Genomic DNA, 23,379 nt, shown 5'->3' on the forward strand with positions numbered 1-23,379 from the left:
TCGCCGGTTGGCATGGTGCGGCTAGGTCGTAATAGGATTATATTAGTTTTTCGCTGGTAGCATGATGGGTGCGATCATACCGGCACTAATGCACCGGATCCCATCAGAACTCCGCAGTTAAGCGTGCTTGGGCGAGAGTAGTACTAGGATGGGTGACCTCCTGGGAAGTCCTCGTGTTGCACCCCTCCTTTTTATTTTTACCGCATCTCCGGTCGGATGGACCGGAACGACAACCGGGCAATGGATTCTTAGGAAAATCGCACCGACCCCATCGCGTAGCAATGGGTATCGATCAGATCGCCGGTTGGCATGGGATAGGCATGGTGCGGCTAGGTCGTAATAGGATTATATTAGTTTTTCGCTGGAAGCATGATGGGTGCGATCCTACCAGCACTAATGCACCGGATCCCATCAGAACTCCGCAGTTAAGCGTGCTTGGGCGAGAGTAGTACTAGGATGGGTGACCTCCTGGGAAGTCCTCGTGTTGCACCCCCCCTTTTTATTTTTACCGCATCTCCGGTCGGATGGACCGGAACGACAACCGGGCAATGGATTCTTAGGAAAATCGCACCGACCCCATCGCTATCAATCAGATCGCCAGTTGGCATGGGATAGGCAGGGTGCGGCTAGGTCGTAATAGGATTATATTAGTTTTTCGCTGGTAGCATGATGGGTGCGATCATACCAGCACTAATGCACCGGATCCCATCAGAACTCCGCAGTTAAGCGTGCTTGGGCGAGAGTAGTACTAGGATGGGTGACCTCCTGGGAAGTCCTCGTGTTGCACCCCCCCTTTTAATTTTTACCGCATCTCCGGTCGGATGGACCGGAACGACAACCGGGCAATGGATTCTTAGGAAAATCGCACCGACCCCATCGCTATCAATCAGATCGCCAGTTGGCATGGGATAGGCAGGGTGCGGCTAGGTCGTAATAGGATTATATTAGTTTTTCGCTGGTAGCATGATGGGTGCGATCATACCAGCACTAATGCACCGGATCCCATCAGAACTCCGCAGTTAAGCGTGCTTGGGCGAGAGTAGTACTAGGATGGGTGACCTCCTGGGAAGTCCTCGTGTTGCACCCCCCTTTTTTATTTTTACCGCATCTCCGGTCGGATGGACCGGAACGAGTACCGGGCAATGGATTCTTAGGAAAATCGCACCGACCCCATCGCGTAGCAATGGGTATCGATCAGATCGCCGGTTGGCATGGGATAGGCAGGGTGCGGCTAGGTCGTAATAGGATTATATTAGTTTTTCGCTGGTAGCATGATGGGTGCGATCATACCAGCACTAATGCACCGGATCCCATCAGAACTCCGCAGTTAAGCGTGCTTGGGCGAGAGTAGTACTAGGATGGGTGACCTCCTGGGAAGTCCTCGTGTTGCACCCCCCCTTTTTATTTTTACCGCATCTCCGGTCGGATGGACCGGAACGACAACCGGGCAATGGATTCTTAGGAAAATCGCACCGACCCCATCGCTATCAATCAGATCGCCAGTTGGCATGGGATAGGCAGGGTGCGGCTAGGTCGTAATAGGATTATATTAGTTTTTCGCTGGTAGCATGATGGGTGCGATCATACCAGCACTAATGCACCGGATCCCATCAGAACTCCGTAGTTAAGCGTGCTTGGGCGAGAGTAGTACTAGGATGGGTGACCTCCTGGGAAGTCCTCGTGTTGCACCCCCCCTTTTAATTTTTACCGCATCTCTGGTCGGATGGACCGGAACGAGAACCAGGGAATGGATTTTTAGGAAAATCGCACCGACCCCATCGCGTAGCAATGGGTATCGGTCAGATCGCCGGTTGGCATGAGATAGGCAGGGTGCGGCTAGGTCGTAATAGGATTATATTAGTTTTTCGCTGGTAGCATGATGGGTGCGATCATACCAGCACTAATGCACCGGATCCCATCAGAACTCCGCAGTTAAGCGTGCTTGGGCGAGAGTAGTACTAGGATGGGTGACCTCCTGGGAAGTCCTCGTGTTGCACCCCCCCTTTTTATTTTTACCGCATCTCCGGTCGGATGGACCGGAACGACAACCGGGCAATGGATTCTTAGGAAAATCGCACCGACCCCATCGCGTAGCAATGGGTATCGATCAGATCGCCGGTTGGCATGGTGCGGCTAGGTCGTAATAGGATTATATTAGTTTTTCGCTGGTAGCATGATGGGTGCGATCATACCGGCACTAATGCACCGGATCCCATCAGAACTCCGCAGTTAAGCGTGCTTGGGCGAGAGTAGTACTAGGATGGGTGACCTCCTGGGAAGTCCTCGTGTTGCACCCCTCCTTTTTATTTTTACCGCATCTCCGGTCGGATGGACCGGAACGACAACCGGGCAATGGATTCTTAGGAAAATCGCACCGACCCCATCGCGTAGCAATGGGTATCGATCAGATCGCCGGTTGGCATGGGATAGGCATGGTGCGGCTAGGTCGTAATAGGATTATATTAGTTTTTCGCTGGTAGCATGATGGGTGCGATCCTACCAGCACTAATGCACCGGATCCCATCAGAACTCCGCAGTTAAGCGTGCTTGGGCGAGAGTAGTACTAGGATGGGTGACCTCCTGGGAAGTCCTCGTGTTGCACCCCCCCTTTTTATTTTTACCGCATCTCCGGTCGGATGGACCGGAACGACAACCGGGCAATGGATTCTTAGGAAAATCGCACCGACCCCATCGCTATCAATCAGATCGCCAGTTGGCATGGGATAGGCAGGGTGCGGCTAGGTCGTAATAGGATTATATTAGTTTTTCGCTGGTAGCATGATGGGTGCGATCATACCAGCACTAATGCACCGGATCCCATCAGAACTCCGCAGTTAAGCGTGCTTGGGCGAGAGTAGTACTAGGATGGGTGACCTCCTGGGAAGTCCTCGTGTTGCACCCCCCCTTTTAATTTTTACCGCATCTCCGGTCGGATGGACCGGAACGACAACCGGGCAATGGATTCTTAGGAAAATCGCACCGACCCCATCGCTATCAATCAGATCGCCAGTTGGCATGGGATAGGCAGGGTGCGGCTAGGTCGTAATAGGATTATATTAGTTTTTCGCTGGTAGCATGATGGGTGCGATCATACCAGCACTAATGCACCGGATCCCATCAGAACTCCGCAGTTAAGCGTGCTTGGGCGAGAGTAGTACTAGGATGGGTGACCTCCTGGGAAGTCCTCGTGTTGCACCCCCCTTTTTTATTTTTACCGCATCTCCGGTCGGATGGACCGGAACGAGTACCGGGCAATGGATTCTTAGGAAAATCGCACCGACCCCATCGCGTAGCAATGGGTATCGATCAGATCGCCGGTTGGCATGGGATAGGCAGGGTGCGGCTAGGTCGTAATAGGATTATATTAGTTTTTCGCTGGTAGCATGATGGGTGCGATCATACCAGCACTAATGCACCGGATCCCATCAGAACTCCGCAGTTAAGCGTGCTTGGGCGAGAGTAGTACTAGGATGGGTGACCTCCTGGGAAGTCCTCGTGTTGCACCCCCCCTTTTTATTTTTACCGCATCTCCGGTCGGATGGACCGGAACGACAACCGGGCAATGGATTCTTAGGAAAATCGCACCGACCCCATCGCTATCAATCAGATCGCCAGTTGGCATGGGATAGGCAGGGTGCGGCTAGGTCGTAATAGGATTATATTAGTTTTTCGCTGGTAGCATGATGGGTGCGATCATACCAGCACTAATGCACCGGATCCCATCAGAACTCCGTAGTTAAGCGTGCTTGGGCGAGAGTAGTACTAGGATGGGTGACCTCCTGGGAAGTCCTCGTGTTGCACCCCCCCTTTTAATTTTTACCGCATCTCTGGTCGGATGGACCGGAACGAGAACCAGGGAATGGATTTTTAGGAAAATCGCACCGACCCCATCGCGTAGCAATGGGTATCGGTCAGATCGCCGGTTGGCATGAGATAGGCAGGGTGCGGCTAGGTCGTAATAGGATTATATTAGTTTTTCGCTGGTAGCATGATGGGTGCGATCATACCAGCACTAATGCACCGGATCCCATCAGAACTCCGCAGTTAAGCGTGCTTGGGCGAGAGTAGTACTAGGATGGGTGACCTCCTGGGAAGTCCTCGTGTTGCACCCCCCCTTTTTATTTTTACCGCATCTCCGGTCGGATGGACCGGAACGACAACCGGGCAATGGATTCTTAGGAAAATCGCACCGACCCCATCGCGTAGCAATGGGTATCGATCAGATCGCCGGTTGGCATGGTGCGGCTAGGTCGTAATAGGATTATATTAGTTTTTCGCTGGTAGCATGATGGGTGCGATCATACCGGCACTAATGCACCGGATCCCATCAGAACTCCGCAGTTAAGCGTGCTTGGGCGAGAGTAGTACTAGGATGGGTGACCTCCTGGGAAGTCCTCGTGTTGCACCCCTCCTTTTTATTTTTACCGCATCTCCGGTCGGATGGACCGGAACGACAACCGGGCAATGGATTCTTAGGAAAATCGCACCGACCCCATCGCGTAGCAATGGGTATCGATCAGATCGCCGGTTGGCATGGGATAGGCATGGTGCGGCTAGGTCGTAATAGGATTATATTAGTTTTTCGCTGGTAGCATGATGGGTGCGATCCTACCAGCACTAATGCACCGGATCCCATCAGAACTCCGCAGTTAAGCGCGCTTGGGCGAGAGTAGTACTAGGATGGGTGACCTCCTGGGAAGTCCTCGTGTTGCACCCCCCCTTTTTATTTTTACCGCATCTCCGGTCGGATGGACCGGAACGACAACCGGGCAATGGATTCTTAGGAAAATCGCACCGACCCCATCGCTATCAATCAGATCGCCAGTTGGCATGGGATAGGCAGGGTGCGGCTAGGTCGTAATAGGATTATATTAGTTTTTCGCTGGTAGCATGATGGGTGCGATCATACCAGCACTAATGCACCGGATCCCATCAGAACTCCGCAGTTAAGCGTGCTTGGGCGAGAGTAGTACTAGGATGGGTGACCTCCTGGGAAGTCCTCGTGTTGCACCCCCCCTTTTAATTTTTACCGCATCTCCGGTCGGATGGACCGGAACGACAACCGGGCAATGGATTCTTAGGAAAATCGCACCGACCCCATCGCTATCAATCAGATCGCCAGTTGGCATGGGATAGGCAGGGTGCGGCTAGGTCGTAATAGGATTATATTAGTTTTTCGCTGGTAGCATGATGGGTGCGATCATACCAGCACTAATGCACCGGATCCCATCAGAACTCCGCAGTTAAGCGTGCTTGGGCGAGAGTAGTACTAGGATGGGTGACCTCCTGGGAAGTCCTCGTGTTGCACCCCCCTTTTTTATTTTTACCGCATCTCCGGTCGGATGGACCGGAACGAGTACCGGGCAATGGATTCTTAGGAAAATCGCACCGACCCCATCGCGTAGCAATGGGTATCGATCAGATCGCCGGTTGGCATGGGATAGGCAGGGTGCGGCTAGGTCGTAATAGGATTATATTAGTTTTTCGCTGGTAGCATGATGGGTGCGATCATACCAGCACTAATGCACCGGATCCCATCAGAACTCCGCAGTTAAGCGTGCTTGGGCGAGAGTAGTACTAGGATGGGTGACCTCCTGGGAAGTCCTCGTGTTGCACCCCCCCTTTTTATTTTTACCGCATCTCCGGTCGGATGGACCGGAACGACAACCGGGCAATGGATTCTTAGGAAAATCGCACCGACCCCATCGCGTAGCAATGGGTATCGATCAGATCGCCGGTTGGCATGGGATAGGCATGGTGCGGCTAGGTCGTAATAGGATTATATTAGTTTTTCGCTGGTAGCATGATGGGTGCGATCATACCAGCACTAATGCACCGGATCCCATCAGAACTCCGCAGTTAAGCGTGCTTGGGCGAGAGTAGTACTAGGATGGGTGACCTCCTGGGAAGTCCTCGTGTTGCACCCCCCCTTTTTATTTTTACCGCATCTCCGGTCGGATGGACCGGAACGACAACCGGGCAATGGATTCTTAAGAAAATCGCACCGACCCCATCGCGTAGCAATGGGTATCGATCAGATCGCCGGTTGGCATGGGATAGGCATGGTGCGGCTAGGTCGTAATAGGATTATATTAGTTTTTCGCTGGTAGCATGATGGGTGCGATCATACCAGCACTAATGCACCGGATCCCATCAGAACTCCGCAGTTAAGCGTGCTTGGGCGAGAGTAGTACTAGGATGGGTGACCTCCTGGGAAGTCCTCGTGTTGCACCCCCCCTTTTTATTTTTACCGCATCTCCGGTCGGATGGACCGGAACGACAACCGGGCAATGGATTCTTAGGAAAATCGCACCGACCCCATCGCTATCAATCAGATCGCCAGTTGGCATGGGATAGGCAGGGTGCGGCTAGGTCGTAATAGGATTATATTAGTTTTTCGCTGGTAGCATGATGGGTGCGATCATACCAGCACTAATGCACCGGATCCCATCAGAACTCCGCAGTTAAGCGTGCTTGGGCGAGAGTAGTACTAGGATGGGTGACCTCCTGGGAAGTCCTCGTGTTGCACCCCCCGTTTTTATTTTTACCGCATCTCCGGTCGGATGGACCGGAACGAGTACCGGGCAATGGATTCTTAGGAAAATCGCACCGACCCCATCGCGTAGCAATGGGTATCGATCAGATCGCCGGTTGGCATGGGATAGGCATGGTGCGGCTAGGTCGTAATAGGATTATATTAGTTTTTCGCTGGTAGCATGATGGGTGCGATCATACCAGCACTAATGCACCGGATCCCATCAGAACTCCGCAGTTAAGCGTGCTTGGGCGAGAGTAGTACTAGGATGGGTGACCTCCTGGGAAGTCCTCGTGTTGCACCCCTCCTTTTTATTTTTACCGCATCTCCGGTCGGATGGACCGGAACGACAACCGGGCAATGGATTCTTAGGAAAATCGCACCGACCCCATCGCGTAGCAATGGGTATCGATCAGATCGCCGGTTGGCATGGGATAGGCATGGTGCGGCTAGGTCGTAATAGGATTATATTAGTTTTTCGCTGGTAGCATGATGGGTGCGATCCTACCAGCACTAATGCACCGGATCCCATCAGAACTCCGCAGTTAAGCGTGCTTGGGCGAGAGTAGTACTAGGATGGGTGACCTCCTGGGAAGTCCTCGTGTTGCACCCCCCCTTTTTATTTTTACCGCATCTCCGGTCGGATGGACCGGAACGACAACCGGGCAATGGATTCTTAGGAAAATCGCACCGACCCCATCGCTATCAATCAGATCGCCAGTTGGCATGGGATAGGCAGGGTGCGGCTAGGTCGTAATAGGATTATATTAGTTTTTCGCTGGTAGCATGATGGGTGCGATCATACCAGCACTAATGCACCGGATCCCATCAGAACTCCGTAGTTAAGCGTGCTTGGGCGAGAGTAGTACTAGGATGGGTGACCTCCTGGGAAGTCCTCGTGTTGCACCCCCCCTTTTAATTTTTACCGCATCTCTGGTCGGATGGACCGGAACGAGAACCAGGGAATGGATTTTTAGGAAAATCGCACCGACCCCATCGCGTAGCAATGGGTATCGGTCAGATCGCCGGTTGGCATGAGATAGGCAGGGTGCGGCTAGGTCGTAATAGGATTATATTAGTTTTTCGCTGGTAGCATGATGGGTGCGATCATACCAGCACTAATGCACCGGATCCCATCAGAACTCCGCAGTTAAGCGTGCTTGGGCGAGAGTAGTACTAGGATGGGTGACCTCCTGGGAAGTCCTCGTGTTGCACCCCCCCTTTTAATTTTTACCGCATCTCTGGTCGGATGGACCGGAATGAGAACCAGGGAATGGATTTTTAGGAAAATCGCACCGACCCCATCGCGTAGCAATGGGTATCGGTCAGATCGCCGGTTGGCATGAGATAGGCAGGGTGCGGCTAGGTCGTAATAGGATTATATTAGTTTTTCGCTGGTAGCATGATGGGTGCGATCATACCAGCACTAATGCACCGGATCCCATCAGAACTCCGCAGTTAAGCGTGCTTGGGCGAGAGTAGTACTAGGATGGGTGACCTCCTGGGAAGTCCTCGTGTTGCACCCCCCCTTTTTATTTTTACCGCATCTCCGGTCGGATGGACCGGAACGACAACCGGGCAATGGATTCTTAGGAAAATCGCACCGACCCCATCGCGTAGCAATGGGTATCGATCAGATCGCCGGTTGGCATGGTGCGGCTAGGTCGTAATAGGATTATATTAGTTTTTCGCTGGTAGCATGATGGGTGCGATCATACCGGCACTAATGCACCGGATCCCATCAGAACTCCGCAGTTAAGCGTGCTTGGGCGAGAGTAGTACTAGGATGGGTGACCTCCTGGGAAGTCCTCGTGTTGCACCCCTCCTTTTTATTTTTACCGCATCTCCGGTCGGATGGACCGGAACGACAACCGGGCAATGGATTCTTAGGAAAATCGCACCGACCCCATCGCGTAGCAATGGGTATCGATCAGATCGCCGGTTGGCATGGGATAGGCATGGTGCGGCTAGGTCGTAATAGGATTATATTAGTTTTTCGCTGGTAGCATGATGGGTGCGATCCTACCAGCACTAATGCACCGGATCCCATCAGAACTCCGCAGTTAAGCGTGCTTGGGCGAGAGTAGTACTAGGATGGGTGACCTCCTGGGAAGTCCTCGTGTTGCACCCCCCCTTTTTATTTTTACCGCATCTCCGGTCGGATGGACCGGAACGACAACCGGGCAATGGATTCTTAGGAAAATCGCACCGACCCCATCGCTATCAATCAGATCGCCAGTTGGCATGGGATAGGCAGGGTGCGGCTAGGTCGTAATAGGATTATATTAGTTTTTCGCTGGTAGCATGATGGGTGCGATCATACCAGCACTAATGCACCGGATCCCATCAGAACTCCGCAGTTAAGCGTGCTTGGGCGAGAGTAGTACTAGGATGGGTGACCTCCTGGGAAGTCCTCGTGTTGCACCCCCCCTTTTAATTTTTACCGCATCTCTGGTCGGATGGACCGGAACGAGAACCAGGGAATGGATTTTTAGGAAAATCGCACCGACCCCATCGCGTAGCAATGGGTATCGGTCAGATCGCCGGTTGGCATGAGATAGGCAGGGTGCGGCTAGGTCGTAATAGGATTATATTAGTTTTTCGCTGGTAGCATGATGGGTGCGATCATACCAGCACTAATGCACCGGATCCCATCAGAACTCCGCAGTTAAGCGTGCTTGGGCGAGAGTAGTACTAGGATGGGTGACCTCCTAGGAAGTCCTCGTGTTGCACCCCCCCTTTTAATTTTTACCGCATCTCTGGTCGGATGGACCAGAACGAGAACCAGGGAATGGATTTTTAGGAAAATCGCACCGACCCCATCGCGTAGCCATGGGTATCGGTCAGATCGCCGGTTGGCATGAGATAGGCAGGGTGCGGCTAGGTCGTAATAGGATTATATTAGTTTTTCGCTGGTAGCATGATGGGTGCGATCATACCAGCACTAATGCACCGGATCCCATCAGAACTCCGCAGTTAAGCGTGCTTGGGCGAGAGTAGTACTAGGATGGGTGACCTCCTGGGAAGTCCTCGTGTTGCACCCCCCCTTTTTATTTTTACCGCATCTCCGGTCGGATGGACCGGAACGACAACCGGGCAATGGATTCTTAGGAAAATCGCACCGACCCCATCGCTATCAATCAGATCGCCAGTTGGCATGGGATAGGCAGGGTGCGGCTAGGTCGTAATAGGATTATATTAGTTTTTCGCTGGTAGCATGATGGGTGCGATCATACCAGCACTAATGCACCGGATCCCATCAGAACTCCGCAGTTAAGCGTGCTTGGGCGAGAGTAGTACTAGGATGGGTGACCTCCTGGGAAGTCCTCGTGTTGCACCCCCCGTTTTTATTTTTACCGCATCTCCGGTCGGATGGACCGGAACGAGTACCGGGCAATGGATTCTTAGGAAAATCGCACCGACCCCATCGCGTAGCAATGGGTATCGATCAGATCGCCGGTTGGCATGGGATAGGCATGGTGCGGCTAGGTCGTAATAGGATTATATTAGTTTTTCGCTGGTAGCATGATGGGTGCGATCATACCAGCACTAATGCACCGGATCCCATCAGAACTCCGCAGTTAAGCGTGCTTGGGCGAGAGTAGTACTAGGATGGGTGACCTCCTGGGAAGTCCTCGTGTTGCACCCCTCCTTTTTATTTTTACCGCATCTCCGGTCGGATGGACCGGAACGACAACCGGGCAATGGATTCTTAGGAAAATCGCACCGACCCCATCGCGTAGCAATGGGTATCGATCAGATCGCCGGTTGGCATGGGATAGGCATGGTGCGGCTAGGTCGTAATAGGATTATATTAGTTTTTCGCTGGTAGCATGATGGGTGCGATCCTACCAGCACTAATGCACCGGATCCCATCAGAACTCCGCAGCTAAGCGTGCTTGGGCGAGAGTAGTACTAGGATGGGTGACCTCCTGGGAAGTCCTCGTGTTGCACCCCCCCTTTTTATTTTTACCGCATCTCCGGTCGGATGGACCGGAACGACAACCGGGCAATGGATTCTTAGGAAAATCGCACCGACCCCATCGCTATCAATCAGATCGCCAGTTGGCATGGGATAGGCAGGGTGCGGCTAGGTCGTAATAGGATTATATTAGTTTTTCGCTGGTAGCATGATGGGTGCGATCATACCAGCACTAATGCACCGGATCCCATCAGAACTCCGTAGTTAAGCGTGCTTGGGCGAGAGTAGTACTAGGATGGGTGACCTCCTGGGAAGTCCTCGTGTTGCACCCCCCCTTTTAATTTTTACCGCATCTCTGGTCGGATGGACCGGAACGAGAACCAGGGAATGGATTTTTAGGAAAATCGCACCGACCCCATCGCGTAGCAATGGGTATCGGTCAGATCGCCGGTTGGCATGAGATAGGCAGGGTGCGGCTAGGTCGTAATAGGATTATATTAGTTTTTCGCTGGTAGCATGATGGGTGCGATCATACCAGCACTAATGCACCGGATCCCATCAGAACTCCGCAGTTAAGCGTGCTTGGGCGAGAGTAGTACTAGGATGGGTGACCTCCTGGGAAGTCCTCGTGTTGCACCCCCCCTTTTAATTTTTACCGCATCTCTGGTCGGATGGACCGGAATGAGAACCAGGGAATGGATTTTTAGGAAAATCGCACCGACCCCATCGCGTAGCAATGGGTATCGGTCAGATCGCCGGTTGGCATGAGATAGGCAGGGTGCGGCTAGGTCGTAATAGGATTATATTAGTTTTTCGCTGGTAGCATGATGGGTGCGATCATACCAGCACTAATGCACCGGATCCCATCAGAACTCCGCAGTTAAGCGTGCTTGGGCGAGAGTAGTACTAGGATGGGTGACCTCCTGGGAAGTCCTCGTGTTGCACCCCCCCTTTTTATTTTTACCGCATCTCCGGTCGGATGGACCGGAACGACAACCGGGCAATGGATTCTTAGGAAAATCGCACCGACCCCATCGCGTAGCAATGGGTATCGATCAGATCGCCGGTTGGCATGGTGCGGCTAGGTCGTAATAGGATTATATTAGTTTTTCGCTGGTAGCATGATGGGTGCGATCATACCGGCACTAATGCACCGGATCCCATCAGAACTCCGCAGTTAAGCGTGCTTGGGCGAGAGTAGTACTAGGATGGGTGACCTCCTGGGAAGTCCTCGTGTTGCACCCCTCCTTTTTATTTTTACCGCATCTCCGGTCGGATGGACCGGAACGACAACCGGGCAATGGATTCTTAGGAAAATCGCACCGACCCCATCGCTATCAATCAGATCGCCAGTTGGCATGGGATAGGCAGGGTGCGGCTAGGTCGTAATAGGATTATATTAGTTTTTCGCTGGTAGCATGATGGGTGCGATCATACCAGCACTAATGCACCGGATCCCATCAGAACTCCGCAGTTAAGCGTGCTTGGGCGAGAGTAGTACTAGGATGGGTGACCTCCTGGGAAGTCCTCGTGTTGCACCCCCCCTTTTAATTTTTACCGCATCTCTGGTCGGATGGACCGGAACGAGAACCAGGGAATGGATTTTTAGGAAAATCGCACCGACCCCATCGCGTAGCAATGGGTATCGGTCAGATCGCCGGTTGGCATGAGATAGGCAGGGTGCGGCTAGGTCGTAATAGGATTATATTAGTTTTTCGCTGGTAGCATGATGGGTGCGATCATACCAGCACTAATGCACCGGATCCCATCAGAACTCCGCAGTTAAGCGTGCTTGGGCGAGAGTAGTACTAGGATGGGTGACCTCCTAGGAAGTCCTCGTGTTGCACCCCCCCTTTTAATTTTTACCGCATCTCTGGTCGGATGGACCAGAACGAGAACCAGGGAATGGATTTTTAGGAAAATCGCACCGACCCCATCGCGTAGCCATGGGTATCGGTCAGATCGCCGGTTGGCATGAGATAGGCAGGGTGCGGCTAGGTCGTAATAGGATTATATTAGTTTTTCGCTGGTAGCATGATGGGTGCGATCATACCAGCACTAATGCACCGGATCCCATCAGAACTCCGCAGTTAAGCGTGCTTGGGCGAGAGTAGTACTAGGATGGGTGACCTCCTGGGAAGTCCTCGTGTTGCACCCCCCCTTTTTATTTTTACCGCATCTCCGGTCGGATGGACCGGAACGACAACCGGGCAATGGATTCTTAGGAAAATCGCACCGACCCCATCGCGTAGCAATGGGTATCGATCAGATCGCCGGTTGGCATGGGATAGGCATGGTGCGGCTAGGTCGTAATAGGATTATATTAGTTTTTCGCTGGTAGCATGATGGGTGCGATCATACCAGCACTAATGCACCGGATCCCATCAGAACTCCGCAGTTAAGCGTGCTTGGGCGAGAGTAGTACTAGGATGGGTGACCTCCTGGGAAGTCCTCGTGTTGCACCCCCCCTTTTTATTTTTACCGCATCTCCGGTCGGATGGACCGGAACGACAACCGGGCAATGGATTCTTAGGAAAATCGCACCGACCCCATCGCGTAGCAATGGGTATCGATCAGATCGCCGGTTGGCATGGGATAGGCATGGTGCGGCTAGGTCGTAATAGGATTATATTAGTTTTTCGCTGGTAGCATGATGGGTGCGATCATACCAGCACTAATGCACCGGATCCCATCAGAACTCCGCAGTTAAGCGTGCTTGGGCGAGAGTAGTACTAGGATGGGTGACCTCCTGGGAAGTCCTCGTGTTGCACCCCCCCTTTTTATTTTTACCGCATCTCCGGTCGGATGGACCGGAACGACAACCGGGCAATGGATTCTTAGGAAAATCGCACCGACCCCATCGCTATCAATCAGATCGCCAGTTGGCATGGGATAGGCAGGGTGCGGCTAGGTCGTAATAGGATTATATTAGTTTTTCGCTGGTAGCATGATGGGTGCGATCATACCAGCACTAATGCACCGGATCCCATCAGAACTCCGCAGTTAAGCGTGCTTGGGCGAGAGTAGTACTAGGATGGGTGACCTCCTGGGAAGTCCTCGTGTTGCACCCCCCCTTTTTATTTTTACCGCATCTCCGGTCGGATGGACCGGAACGACAACCGGGCAATGGATTCTTAGGAAAATCGCACCGACCCCATCGCGTAGCAATGGGTATCGATCAGATCGCCGGTTGGCATGGGATAGGCATGGTGCGGCTAGGTCGTAATAGGATTATATTAGTTTTTCGCTGGTAGCATGATGGGTGCGATCATACCAGCACTAATGCACCGGATCCCATCAGAACTCCGCAGTTAAGCGTGCTTGGGCGAGAGTAGTACTAGGATGGGTGACCTCCTGGGAAGTCCTCGTGTTGCACCCCCCCTTTTAATTTTTACCGCATCTCTGGTCGGATGGACCGGAACGAGAACCAGGGAATGGATTTTTAGGAAAATCGCACCGACCCCATCGCGTAGCAATGGGTATCGGTCAGATCGCCGGTTGGCATGAGATAGGCAGGGTGCGGCTAGGTCGTAATAGGATTATATTAGTTTTTCGCTGGTAGAATGATGGGTGCGATCATACCAGCACTAATGCACCGGATCCCATCAGAACTCCGCAGTTAAGCGTGCTTGGGCGAGAGTAGTACTAGGATGGGTGACCTCCTGGGAAGTCCTCGTGTTGCACCCCCCCTTTTTATTTTTACCGCATCTCCGGTCGGATGGACCGGAACGACAACCGGGCAATGGATTCTTAGGAAAATCGCACCGACCCCATCGCGTAGCAATGGGTATCGATCAGATCGCCGGTTGGCATGGGATAGGCATGGTGCGGCTAGGTCGTAATAGGATTATATTAGTTTTTCGCTGGTAGCATGATGGGTGCGATCATACCAGCACTAATGCACCGGATCCCATCAGAACTCCGCAGTTAAGCGTGCTTGGGCGAGAGTAGTACTAGGATGGGTGACCTCCTGGGAAGTCCTCGTGTTGCACCCCTCCTTTTTATTTTTACCGCATCTCCGGTCGGATGGACCGGAACGACAACCGGGCAATGGATTCTTAGGAAAATCGCACCGACCCCATCGCGTAGCAATGGGTATCGATCAGATCGCCGGTTGGCATGGGATAGGCATGGTGCGGCTAGGTCGTAATAGGATTATATTAGTTTTTCGCTGGTAGCATGATGGGTGCGATCCTACCAGCACTAATGCACCGGATCCCATCAGAACTCCGCAGTTAAGCGTGCTTGGGCGAGAGTAGTACTAGGATGGGTGACCTCCTGGGAAGTCCTCGTGTTGCACCCCCCCTTTTTATTTTTACCGCATCTCCGGTCGGATGGACCGGAACGACAACCGGGCAATGGATTCTTAGGAAAATCGCACCGACCCCATCGCTATCAATCAGATCGCCAGTTGGCATGGGATAGGCAGGGTGCGGCTAGGTCGTAATAGGATTATATTAGTTTTTCGCTGGTAGCATGATGGGTGCGATCATACCAGCACTAATGCACCGGATCCCATCAGAACTCCGTAGTTAAGCGTGCTTGGGCGAGAGTAGTACTAGGATGGGTGACCTCCTGGGAAGTCCTCGTGTTGCACCCCCCCTTTTAATTTTTACCGCATCTCTGGTCGGATGGACCGGAACGAGAACCAGGGAATGGATTTTTAGGAAAATCGCACCGACCCCATCGCGTAGCAATGGGTATCGGTCAGATCGCCGGTTGGCATGAGATAGGCATGGTGCGGCTAGGTCGTAATAGGATTATATTAGTTTTTCGCTGGTAGCATGATGGGTGCGATCATACCAGCACTAATGCACCGGATCCCATCAGAACTCCGCAGTTAAGCGTGCTTGGGCGAGAGTAGTACTAGGATGGGTGACCTCCTGGGAAGTCCTCGTGTTGCACCCCCCCTTTTAATTTTTACCGCATCTCTGGTCGGATGGACCGGAACGAGAACCAGGGAATGGATTTTTAGGAAAATCGCACCGACCCCATCGCGTAGCAATGGGTATCGGTCAGATCGCCGGTTGGCATGAGATAGGCAGGGTGCGGCTAGGTCGTAATAGGATTATATTAGTTTTCGCTGGTAGAATGATGGGTGCGATCATACCAGCACTAATGCACCGGATCCCATCAGAACTCCGCAGTTAAGCGTGCTTGGGCGAGAGTAGTACTAGGATGGGTGACCTCCTGGGAAGTCCTCGTGTTGCACCCCCCCTTTTTATTTTTACCGCATCTCCGGTCGGATGGACCGGAACGACAACCGGGCAATGGATTCTTAGGAAAATCGCACCGACCCCATCGCGTAGCAATGGGTATCGATCAGATCGCCGGTTGGCATGGGATAGGCATGGTGCGGCTAGGTCGTAATAGGATTATATTAGTTTTTCGCTGGTAGCATGATGGGTGCGATCATACCAGCACTAATGCACCGGATCCCATCAGAACTCCGCAGTTAAGCGTGCTTGGGCGAGAGTAGTACTAGGATGGGTGACCTCCTGGGAAGTCCTCGTGTTGCACCCCTCCTTTTTATTTTTACCGCATCTCCGGTCGGATGGACCGGAACGACAACCGGGCAATGGATTCTTAGGAAAATCGCACCGACCCCATCGCGTAGCAATGGGTATCGATCAGATCGCCGGTTGGCATGGGATAGGCATGGTGCGGCTAGGTCGTAATAGGATTATATTAGTTTTTCGCTAGTAGCATGATGGGTGCGATCCTACCAGCACTAATGCACCGGATCCCATCAGAACTCCGCAGTTAAGCGTGCTTGGGCGAGAGTAGTACTAGGATGGGTGACCTCCTGGGAAGTCCTCGTGTTGCACCCCCCCTTTTTATTTTTACCGCATCTCCGGTCGGATGGACCGGAACGACAACCGGGCAATGGATACTTAGGAAAATCGCACCGACCCCATCGCTATCAATCAGATCGCCAGTTGGCATGGGATAGGCAGGGTGCGGCTAGGTCGTAATAGGATTATATTAGTTTTTCGCTGGTAGCATGATGGGTGCGATCATACCAGCACTAATGCACCGGATCCCATCAGAACTCCGTAGTTAAGCGTGCTTGGGCGAGAGTAGTACTAGGATGGGTGACCTCCTGGGAAGTCCTCGTGTTGCACCCCCCCTTTTAATTTTTACCGCATCTCTGGTCGGATGGACCGGAACGAGAACCAGGGAATGGATTTTTAGGAAAATCGCACCGACCCCATCGCGTAGCAATGGGTATCGGTCAGATCGCCGGTTGGCATGAGATAGGCAGGGTGCGGCTAGGTCGTAATAGGATTATATTAGTTTTTCGCTGGTAGCATGATGGGTGCGATCATACCAGCACTAATGCACCGGATCCCATCAGAACTCCGCAGTTAAGCGTGCTTGGGCGAGAGTAGTACTAGGATGGGTGACCTCCTGGGAAGTCCTCGTGTTGCACCCCCCCTTTTAATTTTTACCGCATCTCTGGTCGGATGGACCGGAATGAGAACCAGGGAATGGATTTTTAGGAAAATCGCACCGACCCCATCGCGTAGCAATGGGTATCGGTCAGATCGCCGGTTGGCATGAGATAGGCAGGGTGCGGCTAGGTCGTAATAGGATTATATTAGTTTTTCGCTGGTAGCATGATGGGTGCGATCATACCAGCACTAATGCACCGGATCCCATCAGAACTCCGCAGTTAAGCGTGCTTGGGCGAGAGTAGTACTAGGATGGGTGACCTCCTGGGAAGTCCTCGTGTTGCACCCCCCCTTTTTATTTTTACCGCATCTCCGGTCGGATGGACCGGAACGACAACCGGGCAATGGATTCTTAGGAAAATCGCACCGACCCCATCGCGTAGCAATGGGTATCGATCAGATCGCCGGTTGGCATGGTGCGGCTAGGTCGTAATAGGATTATATTAGTTTTTCGCTGGTAGCATGATGGGTGCGATCATACCGGCACTAATGCACCGGATCCCATCAGAACTCCGCAGTTAAGCGTGCTTGGGCGAGAGTAGTACTAGGATGGGTGACCTCCTGGGAAGTCCTCGTGTTGCACCCCTCCTTTTTATTTTTACCGCATCTCCGGTCGGATGGACCGGAACGACAACCGGGCAATGGATTCTTAGGAAAATCGCACCGACCCCATCGCGCAGCAATGGGTATCGATCAGATCGCCGGTTGGCATGGGATAGGCATGGTGCGGCTAGGTCGTAATAGGATTATATTAGTTTTTCGCTGGTAGCATGATGGGTGCGATCCTACCAGCACTAATGCACCGGATCCCATCAGAACTCCGCAGTTAAGCGTGCTTGGGCGAGAGTAGTACTAGGATGGGTGACCTCCTGGGAAGTCCTCGTGTTGCACCCCCCCTTTTTATTTTTACCGCATCTCCGGTCGGATGGACCGGAACGACAACCAGGCAATGGATTCTTAGGAAAATCGCACCGACCCCATCGCTATCAATCAGATCGCCAGTTGGCATGGGATAGGCAGGGTGCGGCTAGGTCGTAATAGGATTATATTAGTTTTTCGCTGGTAGCATGATGGGTGCGATCATACCAGCACTAATGCACCGGATCCCATCAGAACTCCGCAGTTAAGCGTGCTTGGGCGAGAGTAGTACTAGGATGGGTGACCTCCTGGGAAGTCCTCGTGTTGCACCCCCCCTTTTAATTTTTACCGCATCTCTGGTCGGATGGACCGGAACGAGAACCAGGGAATGGATTTTTAGGAAAATCGCACCGACCCCATCGCGTAGCAATGGGTATCGGTCAGATCGCCGGTTGGCATGAGATAGGCAGGGTGCGGCTAGGTCGTAATAGGATTATATTAGTTTTTCGCTGGTAGCATGATGGGTGCGATCATACCAGCACTAATGCACCGGATCCCATCAGAACTCCGCAGTTAAGCGTGCTTGGGCGAGAGTAGTACTAGGATGGGTGACCTCCTAGGAAGTCCTCGTGTTGCACCCCCCCTTTTAATTTTTACCGCATCTCTGGTCGGATGGACCAGAACGAGAACCAGGGAATGGATTTTTAGGAAAATCGCACCGACCCCATCGCGTAGCAATGGGTATCGGTCAGATCGCCGGTTGGCATGAGATAGGCAGGGTGCGGCTAGGTCGTAATAGGATTATATTAGTTTTTCGCTGGTAGCATGATGGGTGCGATCATACCAGCACTAATGCACCGGATCCCATCAGAACTCCGCAGTTAAGCGTGCTTGGGCGAGAGTAGTACTAGGATGGGTGACCTCCTGGGAAGTCCTCGTGTTGCACCCCCCCTTTTAATTTTTACCGCATCTCTGGTCGGATGGACCGGAATGAGAACCAGGGAATGGATTTTTAGGAAAATCGCACCGACCCCATCGCGTAGCAATGGGTATCGGTCAGATCGCCGGTTGGCATGAGATAGGCAGGGTGCGGCTAGGTCGTAATAGGATTATATTAGTTTTTCGCTGGTAGCATGATGGGTGCGATCATACCAGCACTAATGCACCGGATCCCATCAGAACTCCGCAGTTAAGCGTGCTTGGGCGAGAGTAGTACTAGGATGGGTGACCTCCTGGGAAGTCCTCGTGTTGCACCCCCCCTTTTTATTTTTACCGCATCTCCGGTCGGATGGACCGGAACGACAACCGGGCAATGGATTCTTAGGAAAATCGCACCGACCCCATCGCGTAGCAATGGGTATCGATCAGATCGCCGGTTGGCATGGTGCGGCTAGGTCGTAATAGGATTATATTAGTTTTTCGCTGGTAGCATGATGGGTGCGATCATACCGGCACTAATGCACCGGATCCCATCAGAACTCCGCAGTTAAGCGTGCTTGGGCGAGAGTAGTACTAGGATGGGTGACCTCCTGGGAAGTCCTCGTGTTGCACCCCTCCTTTTTATTTTTACCGCATCTCCGGTCGGATGGACCGGAACGACAACCGGGCAATGGATTCTTAGGAAAATCGCACCGACCCCATCGCGCAGCAATGGGTATCGATCAGATCGCCGGTTGGCATGGGATAGGCATGGTGCGGCTAGGTCGTAATAGGATTATATTAGTTTTTCGCTGGTAGCATGATGGGTGCGATCCTACCAGCACTAATGCACCGGATCCCATCAGAACTCCGCAGTTAAGCGTGCTTGGGCGAGAGTAGTACTAGGATGGGTGACCTCCTGGGAAGTCCTCGTGTTGCACCCCCCCTTTTTATTTTTACCGCATCTCCGGTCGGATGGACCGGAACGACAACCAGGCAATGGATTCTTAGGAAAATCGCACCGACCCCATCGCTATCAATCAGATCGCCAGTTGGCATGGGATAGGCAGGGTGCGGCTAGGTCGTAATAGGATTATATTAGTTTTTCGCTGGTAGCATGATGGGTGCGATCATACCAGCACTAATGCACCGGATCCCATCAGAACTCCGCAGTTAAGCGTGCTTGGGCGAGAGTAGTACTAGGATGGGTGACCTCCTGGGAAGTCCTCGTGTTGCACCCCCCCTTTTAATTTTTACCGCATCTCTGGTCGGATGGACCGGAACGAGAACCAGGGAATGGATTTTTAGGAAAATCGCACCGACCCCATCGCGTAGCAATGGGTATCGGTCAGATCGCCGGTTGGCATGAGATAGGCAGGGTGCGGCTAGGTCGTAATAGGATTATATTAGTTTTTCGCTGGTAGCATGATGGGTGCGATCATACCAGCACTAATGCACCGGATCCCATCAGAACTCCGCAGTTAAGCGTGCTTGGGCGAGAGTAGTACTAGGATGGGTGACCTCCTAGGAAGTCCTCGTGTTGCACCCCCCCTTTTAATTTTTACCGCATCTCTGGTCGGATGGACCAGAACGAGAACCAGGGAATGGATTTTTAGGAAAATCGCACCGACCCCATCGCGTAGCCATGGGTATCGGTCAGATCGCCGGTTGGCATGAGATAGGCAGGGTGCGGCTAGGTCGTAATAGGATTATATTAGTTTTTCGCTGGTAGCATGATGGGTGCGATCATACCAGCACTAATGCACCGGATCCCATCAGAACTCCGCAGTTAAGCGTGCTTGGGCGAGAGTAGTACTAGGATGGGTGACCTCCTGGGAAGTCCTCGTGTTGCACCCCCCCTTTTTATTTTTACCGCATCTCCGGTCGGATGGACCGGAACGACAACCGGGCAATGGATTCTTAGGAAAATCGCACCGACCCCATCGCGTAGCAATGGGTATCGATCAGATCGCCGGTTGGCATGGGATAGGCATGGTGCGGCTAGGTCGTAATAGGATTATATTAGTTTTTCGCTGGTAGCATGATGGGTGCGATCATACCAGCACTAATGCACCGGATCCCATCAGAACTCCGCAGTTAAGCGTGCTTGGGCGAGAGTAGTACTAGGATGGGTGACCTCCTGGGAAGTCCTCGTGTTGCACCCCCCCTTTTTATTTTTACCGCATCTCCGGTCGGATGGACCGGAACGACAACCGGGCAATGGATTCTTAGGAAAATCGCACCGACCCCATCGCGTAGCAATGGGTATCGATCAGATCGCCGGTTGGCATGGGATAGGCATGGTGCGGCTAGGTCGTAATAGGATTATATTAGTTTTTCGCTGGTAGCATGATGGGTGCGATCATACCAGCACTAATGCACCGGATCCCATCAGAACTCCGCAGTTAAGCGTGCTTGGGCGAGAGTAGTACTAGGATGGGTGACCTCCTGGGAAGTCCTCGTGTTGCACCCCCCCTTTTTATTTTTACCGCATCTCCGGTCGGATGGACCGGAACGACAACCAGGCAATGGATTCTTAGGAAAATCGCACCGACCCCATCGCTATCAATCAGATCGCCAGTTGGCATGGGATAGGCAGGGTGCGGCTAGGTCGTAATAGGATTATATTAGTTTTTCGCTGGTAGCATGATGGGTGCGATCATACCAGCACTAATGCACCGGATCCCATCAGAACTCCGCAGTTAAGCGTGCTTGGGCGAGAGTAGTACTAGGATGGGTGACCTCCTGGGAAGTCCTCGTGTTGCACCCCCCCTTTTAATTTTTACCGCATCTCTGGTCGGATGGACCGGAACGAGAACCAGGGAATGGATTTTTAGGAAAATCGCACCGACCCCATCGCGTAGCAATGGGTATCGGTCAGATCGCCGGTTGGCATGAGATAGGCAGGGTGCGGCTAGGTCGTAATAGGATTATATTAGTTTTTCGCTGGTAGCATGATGGGTGCGATCATACCAGCACTAATGCACCGGATCCCATCAGAACTCCGCAGTTAAGCGTGCTTGGGCGAGAGTAGTACTAGGATGGGTGACCTCCTAGGAAGTCCTCGTGTTGCACCCCCCCTTTTAATTTTTACCGCATCTCTGGTCGGATGGACCAGAACGAGAACCAGGGAATGGATTTTTAGGAAAATCGCACCGACCCCATCGCGTAGCAATGGGTATCGGTCAGATCGCCGGTTGGCATGAGATAGGCAGGGTGCGGCTAGGTCGTAATAGGATTATATTAGTTTTTCGCTGGTAGCATGATGGGTGCGATCATACCAGCACTAATGCACCGGATCCCATCAGAACTCCGCAGTTAAGCGTGCTTGGGCGAGAGTAGTACTAGGATGGGTGACCTCCTGGGAAGTCCTCGTGTTGCACCCCCCCTTTTAATTTTTACCGCATCTCTGGTCGGATGGACCGGAATGAGAACCAGGGAATGGATTTTTAGGAAAATCGCACCGACCCCATCGCGTAGCAATGGGTATCGGTCAGATCGCCGGTTGGCATGAGATAGGCAGGGTGCGGCTAGGTCGTAATAGGATTATATTAGTTTTTCGCTGGTAGCATGATGGGTGCGATCATACCAGCACTAATGCACCGGATCCCATCAGAACTCCGCAGTTAAGCGTGCTTGGGCGAGAGTAGTACTAGGATGGGTGACCTCCTGGGAAGTCCTCGTGTTGCACCCCCCCTTTTTATTTTTACCGCATCTCCGGTCGGATGGACCGGAACGACAACCGGGCAATGGATTCTTAGGAAAATCGCACCGACCCCATCGCGTAGCAATGGGTATCGATCAGATCGCCGGTTGGCATGGTGCGGCTAGGTCGTAATAGGATTATATTAGTTTTTCGCTGGTAGCATGATGGGTGCGATCATACCGGCACTAATGCACCGGATCCCATCAGAACTCCGCAGTTAAGCGTGCTTGGGCGAGAGTAGTACTAGGATGGGTGACCTCCTGGGAAGTCCTCGTGTTGCACCCCTCCTTTTTATTTTTACCGCATCTCCGGTCGGATGGACCGGAACGACAACCGGGCAATGGATTCTTAGGAAAATCGCACCGACCCCATCGCGCAGCAATGGGTATCGATCAGATCGCCGGTTGGCATGGGATAGGCATGGTGCGGCTAGGTCGTAATAGGATTATATTAGTTTTTCGCTGGTAGCATGATGGGTGCGATCCTACCAGCACTAATGCACCGGATCCCATCAGAACTCCGCAGTTAAGCGTGCTTGGGCGAGAGTAGTACTAGGATGGGTGACCTCCTGGGAAGTCCTCGTGTTGCACCCCCCCTTTTTATTTTTACCGCATCTCCGGTCGGATGGACCGGAACGACAACCAGGCAATGGATTCTTAGGAAAATCGCACCGACCCCATCGCTATCAATCAGATCGCCAGTTGGCATGGGATAGGCAGGGTGCGGCTAGGTCGTAATAGGATTATATTAGTTTTTCGCTGGTAGCATGATGGGTGCGATCATACCAGCACTAATGCACCGGATCCCATCAGAACTCCGCAGTTAAGCGTGCTTGGGCGAGAGTAGTACTAGGATGGGTGACCTCCTGGGAAGTCCTCGTGTTGCACCCCCCCTTTTAATTTTTACCGCATCTCTGGTCGGATGGACCGGAACGAGAACCAGGGAATGGATTTTTAGGAAAATCGCACCGACCCCATCGCGTAGC

At 52.5% G+C, this 23,379-nt stretch overlaps 77 non-coding genes across 77 annotated transcripts; all 77 read left to right on the forward strand.

Moving 5' to 3' along the window:
• The first annotated feature begins 66 nt into the window (after positions 1-66).
• Positions 67-185, forward strand: LOC122287033. Its single transcript, XR_006234341.1, has one exon. It is a non-coding gene; the product is annotated as a 5S ribosomal RNA (ribosomal RNA).
• Positions 186-374: 189 nt separating this feature from the next.
• Positions 375-493, forward strand: LOC122287841. The gene has a single exon (XR_006235126.1). It is a non-coding gene; the product is annotated as a 5S ribosomal RNA (ribosomal RNA).
• Positions 494-671: 178 nt separating this feature from the next.
• On the forward strand, positions 672-790 carry LOC122283660. The gene has a single exon (XR_006231054.1). It is a non-coding gene; the product is annotated as a 5S ribosomal RNA (ribosomal RNA).
• A 178-nt stretch (positions 791-968) lies between these two features.
• On the forward strand, positions 969-1,087 carry LOC122283661. The gene has a single exon (XR_006231055.1). It is a non-coding gene; the product is annotated as a 5S ribosomal RNA (ribosomal RNA).
• Positions 1,088-1,276: 189 nt separating this feature from the next.
• Positions 1,277-1,395, forward strand: LOC122283662. Its single transcript, XR_006231056.1, has one exon. It is a non-coding gene; the product is annotated as a 5S ribosomal RNA (ribosomal RNA).
• A 178-nt stretch (positions 1,396-1,573) lies between these two features.
• On the forward strand, positions 1,574-1,692 carry LOC122287003. The gene has a single exon (XR_006234312.1). It is a non-coding gene; the product is annotated as a 5S ribosomal RNA (ribosomal RNA).
• Positions 1,693-1,881: 189 nt separating this feature from the next.
• Positions 1,882-2,000, forward strand: LOC122283663. The gene has a single exon (XR_006231058.1). It is a non-coding gene; the product is annotated as a 5S ribosomal RNA (ribosomal RNA).
• Positions 2,001-2,178: 178 nt separating this feature from the next.
• Positions 2,179-2,297, forward strand: LOC122287034. The gene has a single exon (XR_006234342.1). It is a non-coding gene; the product is annotated as a 5S ribosomal RNA (ribosomal RNA).
• Positions 2,298-2,486: 189 nt separating this feature from the next.
• On the forward strand, positions 2,487-2,605 carry LOC122287842. The gene has a single exon (XR_006235127.1). It is a non-coding gene; the product is annotated as a 5S ribosomal RNA (ribosomal RNA).
• A 178-nt stretch (positions 2,606-2,783) lies between these two features.
• Positions 2,784-2,902, forward strand: LOC122283664. Its single transcript, XR_006231059.1, has one exon. It is a non-coding gene; the product is annotated as a 5S ribosomal RNA (ribosomal RNA).
• A 178-nt stretch (positions 2,903-3,080) lies between these two features.
• LOC122283665 lies at positions 3,081-3,199 on the forward strand. Its single transcript, XR_006231060.1, has one exon. It is a non-coding gene; the product is annotated as a 5S ribosomal RNA (ribosomal RNA).
• Positions 3,200-3,388: 189 nt separating this feature from the next.
• Positions 3,389-3,507, forward strand: LOC122283666. Its single transcript, XR_006231061.1, has one exon. It is a non-coding gene; the product is annotated as a 5S ribosomal RNA (ribosomal RNA).
• Positions 3,508-3,685: 178 nt separating this feature from the next.
• On the forward strand, positions 3,686-3,804 carry LOC122287005. Its single transcript, XR_006234314.1, has one exon. It is a non-coding gene; the product is annotated as a 5S ribosomal RNA (ribosomal RNA).
• A 189-nt stretch (positions 3,805-3,993) lies between these two features.
• Positions 3,994-4,112, forward strand: LOC122283667. Its single transcript, XR_006231062.1, has one exon. It is a non-coding gene; the product is annotated as a 5S ribosomal RNA (ribosomal RNA).
• A 178-nt stretch (positions 4,113-4,290) lies between these two features.
• Positions 4,291-4,409, forward strand: LOC122287035. Its single transcript, XR_006234343.1, has one exon. It is a non-coding gene; the product is annotated as a 5S ribosomal RNA (ribosomal RNA).
• A 189-nt stretch (positions 4,410-4,598) lies between these two features.
• On the forward strand, positions 4,599-4,717 carry LOC122288745. The gene has a single exon (XR_006235997.1). It is a non-coding gene; the product is annotated as a 5S ribosomal RNA (ribosomal RNA).
• A 178-nt stretch (positions 4,718-4,895) lies between these two features.
• Positions 4,896-5,014, forward strand: LOC122283668. The gene has a single exon (XR_006231063.1). It is a non-coding gene; the product is annotated as a 5S ribosomal RNA (ribosomal RNA).
• Positions 5,015-5,192: 178 nt separating this feature from the next.
• LOC122283670 lies at positions 5,193-5,311 on the forward strand. Its single transcript, XR_006231065.1, has one exon. It is a non-coding gene; the product is annotated as a 5S ribosomal RNA (ribosomal RNA).
• Positions 5,312-5,500: 189 nt separating this feature from the next.
• Positions 5,501-5,619, forward strand: LOC122283671. The gene has a single exon (XR_006231066.1). It is a non-coding gene; the product is annotated as a 5S ribosomal RNA (ribosomal RNA).
• A 189-nt stretch (positions 5,620-5,808) lies between these two features.
• LOC122283672 lies at positions 5,809-5,927 on the forward strand. Its single transcript, XR_006231067.1, has one exon. It is a non-coding gene; the product is annotated as a 5S ribosomal RNA (ribosomal RNA).
• Positions 5,928-6,116: 189 nt separating this feature from the next.
• Positions 6,117-6,235, forward strand: LOC122283673. The gene has a single exon (XR_006231068.1). It is a non-coding gene; the product is annotated as a 5S ribosomal RNA (ribosomal RNA).
• A 178-nt stretch (positions 6,236-6,413) lies between these two features.
• LOC122283674 lies at positions 6,414-6,532 on the forward strand. The gene has a single exon (XR_006231069.1). It is a non-coding gene; the product is annotated as a 5S ribosomal RNA (ribosomal RNA).
• A 189-nt stretch (positions 6,533-6,721) lies between these two features.
• On the forward strand, positions 6,722-6,840 carry LOC122283675. Its single transcript, XR_006231070.1, has one exon. It is a non-coding gene; the product is annotated as a 5S ribosomal RNA (ribosomal RNA).
• Positions 6,841-7,029: 189 nt separating this feature from the next.
• LOC122287845 lies at positions 7,030-7,148 on the forward strand. Its single transcript, XR_006235129.1, has one exon. It is a non-coding gene; the product is annotated as a 5S ribosomal RNA (ribosomal RNA).
• A 178-nt stretch (positions 7,149-7,326) lies between these two features.
• Positions 7,327-7,445, forward strand: LOC122287006. Its single transcript, XR_006234315.1, has one exon. It is a non-coding gene; the product is annotated as a 5S ribosomal RNA (ribosomal RNA).
• Positions 7,446-7,634: 189 nt separating this feature from the next.
• Positions 7,635-7,753, forward strand: LOC122283676. Its single transcript, XR_006231071.1, has one exon. It is a non-coding gene; the product is annotated as a 5S ribosomal RNA (ribosomal RNA).
• A 189-nt stretch (positions 7,754-7,942) lies between these two features.
• LOC122283677 lies at positions 7,943-8,061 on the forward strand. Its single transcript, XR_006231072.1, has one exon. It is a non-coding gene; the product is annotated as a 5S ribosomal RNA (ribosomal RNA).
• Positions 8,062-8,239: 178 nt separating this feature from the next.
• On the forward strand, positions 8,240-8,358 carry LOC122287036. The gene has a single exon (XR_006234344.1). It is a non-coding gene; the product is annotated as a 5S ribosomal RNA (ribosomal RNA).
• A 189-nt stretch (positions 8,359-8,547) lies between these two features.
• On the forward strand, positions 8,548-8,666 carry LOC122287846. The gene has a single exon (XR_006235130.1). It is a non-coding gene; the product is annotated as a 5S ribosomal RNA (ribosomal RNA).
• Positions 8,667-8,844: 178 nt separating this feature from the next.
• On the forward strand, positions 8,845-8,963 carry LOC122283678. Its single transcript, XR_006231073.1, has one exon. It is a non-coding gene; the product is annotated as a 5S ribosomal RNA (ribosomal RNA).
• A 189-nt stretch (positions 8,964-9,152) lies between these two features.
• LOC122287477 lies at positions 9,153-9,271 on the forward strand. Its single transcript, XR_006234770.1, has one exon. It is a non-coding gene; the product is annotated as a 5S ribosomal RNA (ribosomal RNA).
• A 189-nt stretch (positions 9,272-9,460) lies between these two features.
• LOC122283679 lies at positions 9,461-9,579 on the forward strand. The gene has a single exon (XR_006231074.1). It is a non-coding gene; the product is annotated as a 5S ribosomal RNA (ribosomal RNA).
• A 178-nt stretch (positions 9,580-9,757) lies between these two features.
• LOC122283681 lies at positions 9,758-9,876 on the forward strand. The gene has a single exon (XR_006231076.1). It is a non-coding gene; the product is annotated as a 5S ribosomal RNA (ribosomal RNA).
• Positions 9,877-10,065: 189 nt separating this feature from the next.
• LOC122283682 lies at positions 10,066-10,184 on the forward strand. Its single transcript, XR_006231077.1, has one exon. It is a non-coding gene; the product is annotated as a 5S ribosomal RNA (ribosomal RNA).
• Positions 10,185-10,373: 189 nt separating this feature from the next.
• On the forward strand, positions 10,374-10,492 carry LOC122288150. The gene has a single exon (XR_006235422.1). It is a non-coding gene; the product is annotated as a 5S ribosomal RNA (ribosomal RNA).
• Positions 10,493-10,670: 178 nt separating this feature from the next.
• LOC122287007 lies at positions 10,671-10,789 on the forward strand. The gene has a single exon (XR_006234316.1). It is a non-coding gene; the product is annotated as a 5S ribosomal RNA (ribosomal RNA).
• Positions 10,790-10,978: 189 nt separating this feature from the next.
• On the forward strand, positions 10,979-11,097 carry LOC122283683. Its single transcript, XR_006231078.1, has one exon. It is a non-coding gene; the product is annotated as a 5S ribosomal RNA (ribosomal RNA).
• Positions 11,098-11,286: 189 nt separating this feature from the next.
• LOC122283684 lies at positions 11,287-11,405 on the forward strand. The gene has a single exon (XR_006231079.1). It is a non-coding gene; the product is annotated as a 5S ribosomal RNA (ribosomal RNA).
• Positions 11,406-11,583: 178 nt separating this feature from the next.
• Positions 11,584-11,702, forward strand: LOC122287038. Its single transcript, XR_006234345.1, has one exon. It is a non-coding gene; the product is annotated as a 5S ribosomal RNA (ribosomal RNA).
• Positions 11,703-11,880: 178 nt separating this feature from the next.
• LOC122283685 lies at positions 11,881-11,999 on the forward strand. Its single transcript, XR_006231080.1, has one exon. It is a non-coding gene; the product is annotated as a 5S ribosomal RNA (ribosomal RNA).
• A 189-nt stretch (positions 12,000-12,188) lies between these two features.
• LOC122287478 lies at positions 12,189-12,307 on the forward strand. Its single transcript, XR_006234771.1, has one exon. It is a non-coding gene; the product is annotated as a 5S ribosomal RNA (ribosomal RNA).
• Positions 12,308-12,496: 189 nt separating this feature from the next.
• LOC122283686 lies at positions 12,497-12,615 on the forward strand. The gene has a single exon (XR_006231081.1). It is a non-coding gene; the product is annotated as a 5S ribosomal RNA (ribosomal RNA).
• A 189-nt stretch (positions 12,616-12,804) lies between these two features.
• LOC122283687 lies at positions 12,805-12,923 on the forward strand. Its single transcript, XR_006231082.1, has one exon. It is a non-coding gene; the product is annotated as a 5S ribosomal RNA (ribosomal RNA).
• Positions 12,924-13,112: 189 nt separating this feature from the next.
• LOC122283688 lies at positions 13,113-13,231 on the forward strand. Its single transcript, XR_006231083.1, has one exon. It is a non-coding gene; the product is annotated as a 5S ribosomal RNA (ribosomal RNA).
• Positions 13,232-13,409: 178 nt separating this feature from the next.
• Positions 13,410-13,528, forward strand: LOC122283689. Its single transcript, XR_006231084.1, has one exon. It is a non-coding gene; the product is annotated as a 5S ribosomal RNA (ribosomal RNA).
• A 189-nt stretch (positions 13,529-13,717) lies between these two features.
• LOC122283690 lies at positions 13,718-13,836 on the forward strand. The gene has a single exon (XR_006231085.1). It is a non-coding gene; the product is annotated as a 5S ribosomal RNA (ribosomal RNA).
• A 189-nt stretch (positions 13,837-14,025) lies between these two features.
• LOC122283692 lies at positions 14,026-14,144 on the forward strand. The gene has a single exon (XR_006231087.1). It is a non-coding gene; the product is annotated as a 5S ribosomal RNA (ribosomal RNA).
• A 189-nt stretch (positions 14,145-14,333) lies between these two features.
• On the forward strand, positions 14,334-14,452 carry LOC122283693. Its single transcript, XR_006231088.1, has one exon. It is a non-coding gene; the product is annotated as a 5S ribosomal RNA (ribosomal RNA).
• A 189-nt stretch (positions 14,453-14,641) lies between these two features.
• Positions 14,642-14,760, forward strand: LOC122287847. The gene has a single exon (XR_006235131.1). It is a non-coding gene; the product is annotated as a 5S ribosomal RNA (ribosomal RNA).
• Positions 14,761-14,938: 178 nt separating this feature from the next.
• LOC122287008 lies at positions 14,939-15,057 on the forward strand. The gene has a single exon (XR_006234317.1). It is a non-coding gene; the product is annotated as a 5S ribosomal RNA (ribosomal RNA).
• Positions 15,058-15,246: 189 nt separating this feature from the next.
• Positions 15,247-15,365, forward strand: LOC122283694. Its single transcript, XR_006231089.1, has one exon. It is a non-coding gene; the product is annotated as a 5S ribosomal RNA (ribosomal RNA).
• Positions 15,366-15,553: 188 nt separating this feature from the next.
• On the forward strand, positions 15,554-15,672 carry LOC122283695. The gene has a single exon (XR_006231090.1). It is a non-coding gene; the product is annotated as a 5S ribosomal RNA (ribosomal RNA).
• A 189-nt stretch (positions 15,673-15,861) lies between these two features.
• Positions 15,862-15,980, forward strand: LOC122283696. Its single transcript, XR_006231091.1, has one exon. It is a non-coding gene; the product is annotated as a 5S ribosomal RNA (ribosomal RNA).
• Positions 15,981-16,169: 189 nt separating this feature from the next.
• Positions 16,170-16,288, forward strand: LOC122287848. The gene has a single exon (XR_006235132.1). It is a non-coding gene; the product is annotated as a 5S ribosomal RNA (ribosomal RNA).
• A 178-nt stretch (positions 16,289-16,466) lies between these two features.
• Positions 16,467-16,585, forward strand: LOC122287009. Its single transcript, XR_006234318.1, has one exon. It is a non-coding gene; the product is annotated as a 5S ribosomal RNA (ribosomal RNA).
• A 189-nt stretch (positions 16,586-16,774) lies between these two features.
• LOC122283697 lies at positions 16,775-16,893 on the forward strand. The gene has a single exon (XR_006231092.1). It is a non-coding gene; the product is annotated as a 5S ribosomal RNA (ribosomal RNA).
• A 189-nt stretch (positions 16,894-17,082) lies between these two features.
• Positions 17,083-17,201, forward strand: LOC122283698. Its single transcript, XR_006231093.1, has one exon. It is a non-coding gene; the product is annotated as a 5S ribosomal RNA (ribosomal RNA).
• Positions 17,202-17,379: 178 nt separating this feature from the next.
• On the forward strand, positions 17,380-17,498 carry LOC122287040. Its single transcript, XR_006234347.1, has one exon. It is a non-coding gene; the product is annotated as a 5S ribosomal RNA (ribosomal RNA).
• Positions 17,499-17,687: 189 nt separating this feature from the next.
• On the forward strand, positions 17,688-17,806 carry LOC122287849. Its single transcript, XR_006235133.1, has one exon. It is a non-coding gene; the product is annotated as a 5S ribosomal RNA (ribosomal RNA).
• Positions 17,807-17,984: 178 nt separating this feature from the next.
• On the forward strand, positions 17,985-18,103 carry LOC122283699. Its single transcript, XR_006231094.1, has one exon. It is a non-coding gene; the product is annotated as a 5S ribosomal RNA (ribosomal RNA).
• A 189-nt stretch (positions 18,104-18,292) lies between these two features.
• Positions 18,293-18,411, forward strand: LOC122287481. The gene has a single exon (XR_006234773.1). It is a non-coding gene; the product is annotated as a 5S ribosomal RNA (ribosomal RNA).
• A 189-nt stretch (positions 18,412-18,600) lies between these two features.
• On the forward strand, positions 18,601-18,719 carry LOC122283700. The gene has a single exon (XR_006231095.1). It is a non-coding gene; the product is annotated as a 5S ribosomal RNA (ribosomal RNA).
• A 189-nt stretch (positions 18,720-18,908) lies between these two features.
• On the forward strand, positions 18,909-19,027 carry LOC122283701. Its single transcript, XR_006231096.1, has one exon. It is a non-coding gene; the product is annotated as a 5S ribosomal RNA (ribosomal RNA).
• A 178-nt stretch (positions 19,028-19,205) lies between these two features.
• Positions 19,206-19,324, forward strand: LOC122287041. The gene has a single exon (XR_006234348.1). It is a non-coding gene; the product is annotated as a 5S ribosomal RNA (ribosomal RNA).
• Positions 19,325-19,513: 189 nt separating this feature from the next.
• Positions 19,514-19,632, forward strand: LOC122287850. Its single transcript, XR_006235134.1, has one exon. It is a non-coding gene; the product is annotated as a 5S ribosomal RNA (ribosomal RNA).
• A 178-nt stretch (positions 19,633-19,810) lies between these two features.
• On the forward strand, positions 19,811-19,929 carry LOC122283703. Its single transcript, XR_006231098.1, has one exon. It is a non-coding gene; the product is annotated as a 5S ribosomal RNA (ribosomal RNA).
• Positions 19,930-20,118: 189 nt separating this feature from the next.
• On the forward strand, positions 20,119-20,237 carry LOC122287482. Its single transcript, XR_006234774.1, has one exon. It is a non-coding gene; the product is annotated as a 5S ribosomal RNA (ribosomal RNA).
• Positions 20,238-20,426: 189 nt separating this feature from the next.
• On the forward strand, positions 20,427-20,545 carry LOC122283704. The gene has a single exon (XR_006231099.1). It is a non-coding gene; the product is annotated as a 5S ribosomal RNA (ribosomal RNA).
• Positions 20,546-20,734: 189 nt separating this feature from the next.
• LOC122283705 lies at positions 20,735-20,853 on the forward strand. Its single transcript, XR_006231100.1, has one exon. It is a non-coding gene; the product is annotated as a 5S ribosomal RNA (ribosomal RNA).
• Positions 20,854-21,042: 189 nt separating this feature from the next.
• On the forward strand, positions 21,043-21,161 carry LOC122283706. Its single transcript, XR_006231101.1, has one exon. It is a non-coding gene; the product is annotated as a 5S ribosomal RNA (ribosomal RNA).
• A 178-nt stretch (positions 21,162-21,339) lies between these two features.
• LOC122283707 lies at positions 21,340-21,458 on the forward strand. The gene has a single exon (XR_006231102.1). It is a non-coding gene; the product is annotated as a 5S ribosomal RNA (ribosomal RNA).
• A 189-nt stretch (positions 21,459-21,647) lies between these two features.
• Positions 21,648-21,766, forward strand: LOC122287483. Its single transcript, XR_006234775.1, has one exon. It is a non-coding gene; the product is annotated as a 5S ribosomal RNA (ribosomal RNA).
• Positions 21,767-21,955: 189 nt separating this feature from the next.
• On the forward strand, positions 21,956-22,074 carry LOC122283708. Its single transcript, XR_006231103.1, has one exon. It is a non-coding gene; the product is annotated as a 5S ribosomal RNA (ribosomal RNA).
• A 189-nt stretch (positions 22,075-22,263) lies between these two features.
• On the forward strand, positions 22,264-22,382 carry LOC122283710. Its single transcript, XR_006231104.1, has one exon. It is a non-coding gene; the product is annotated as a 5S ribosomal RNA (ribosomal RNA).
• Positions 22,383-22,560: 178 nt separating this feature from the next.
• Positions 22,561-22,679, forward strand: LOC122287042. Its single transcript, XR_006234349.1, has one exon. It is a non-coding gene; the product is annotated as a 5S ribosomal RNA (ribosomal RNA).
• Positions 22,680-22,868: 189 nt separating this feature from the next.
• LOC122287851 lies at positions 22,869-22,987 on the forward strand. The gene has a single exon (XR_006235135.1). It is a non-coding gene; the product is annotated as a 5S ribosomal RNA (ribosomal RNA).
• Positions 22,988-23,165: 178 nt separating this feature from the next.
• Positions 23,166-23,284, forward strand: LOC122283711. The gene has a single exon (XR_006231105.1). It is a non-coding gene; the product is annotated as a 5S ribosomal RNA (ribosomal RNA).
• Positions 23,285-23,379: the final 95 nt, after the last annotated feature.

The sequence above is a fragment of the Carya illinoinensis genome, chromosome 11 (assembly GCF_018687715.1).
Source record: "Carya illinoinensis cultivar Pawnee chromosome 11, C.illinoinensisPawnee_v1, whole genome shotgun sequence".
NCBI classification, from domain to species: Eukaryota; Viridiplantae; Streptophyta; class Magnoliopsida; order Fagales; family Juglandaceae; genus Carya; species Carya illinoinensis.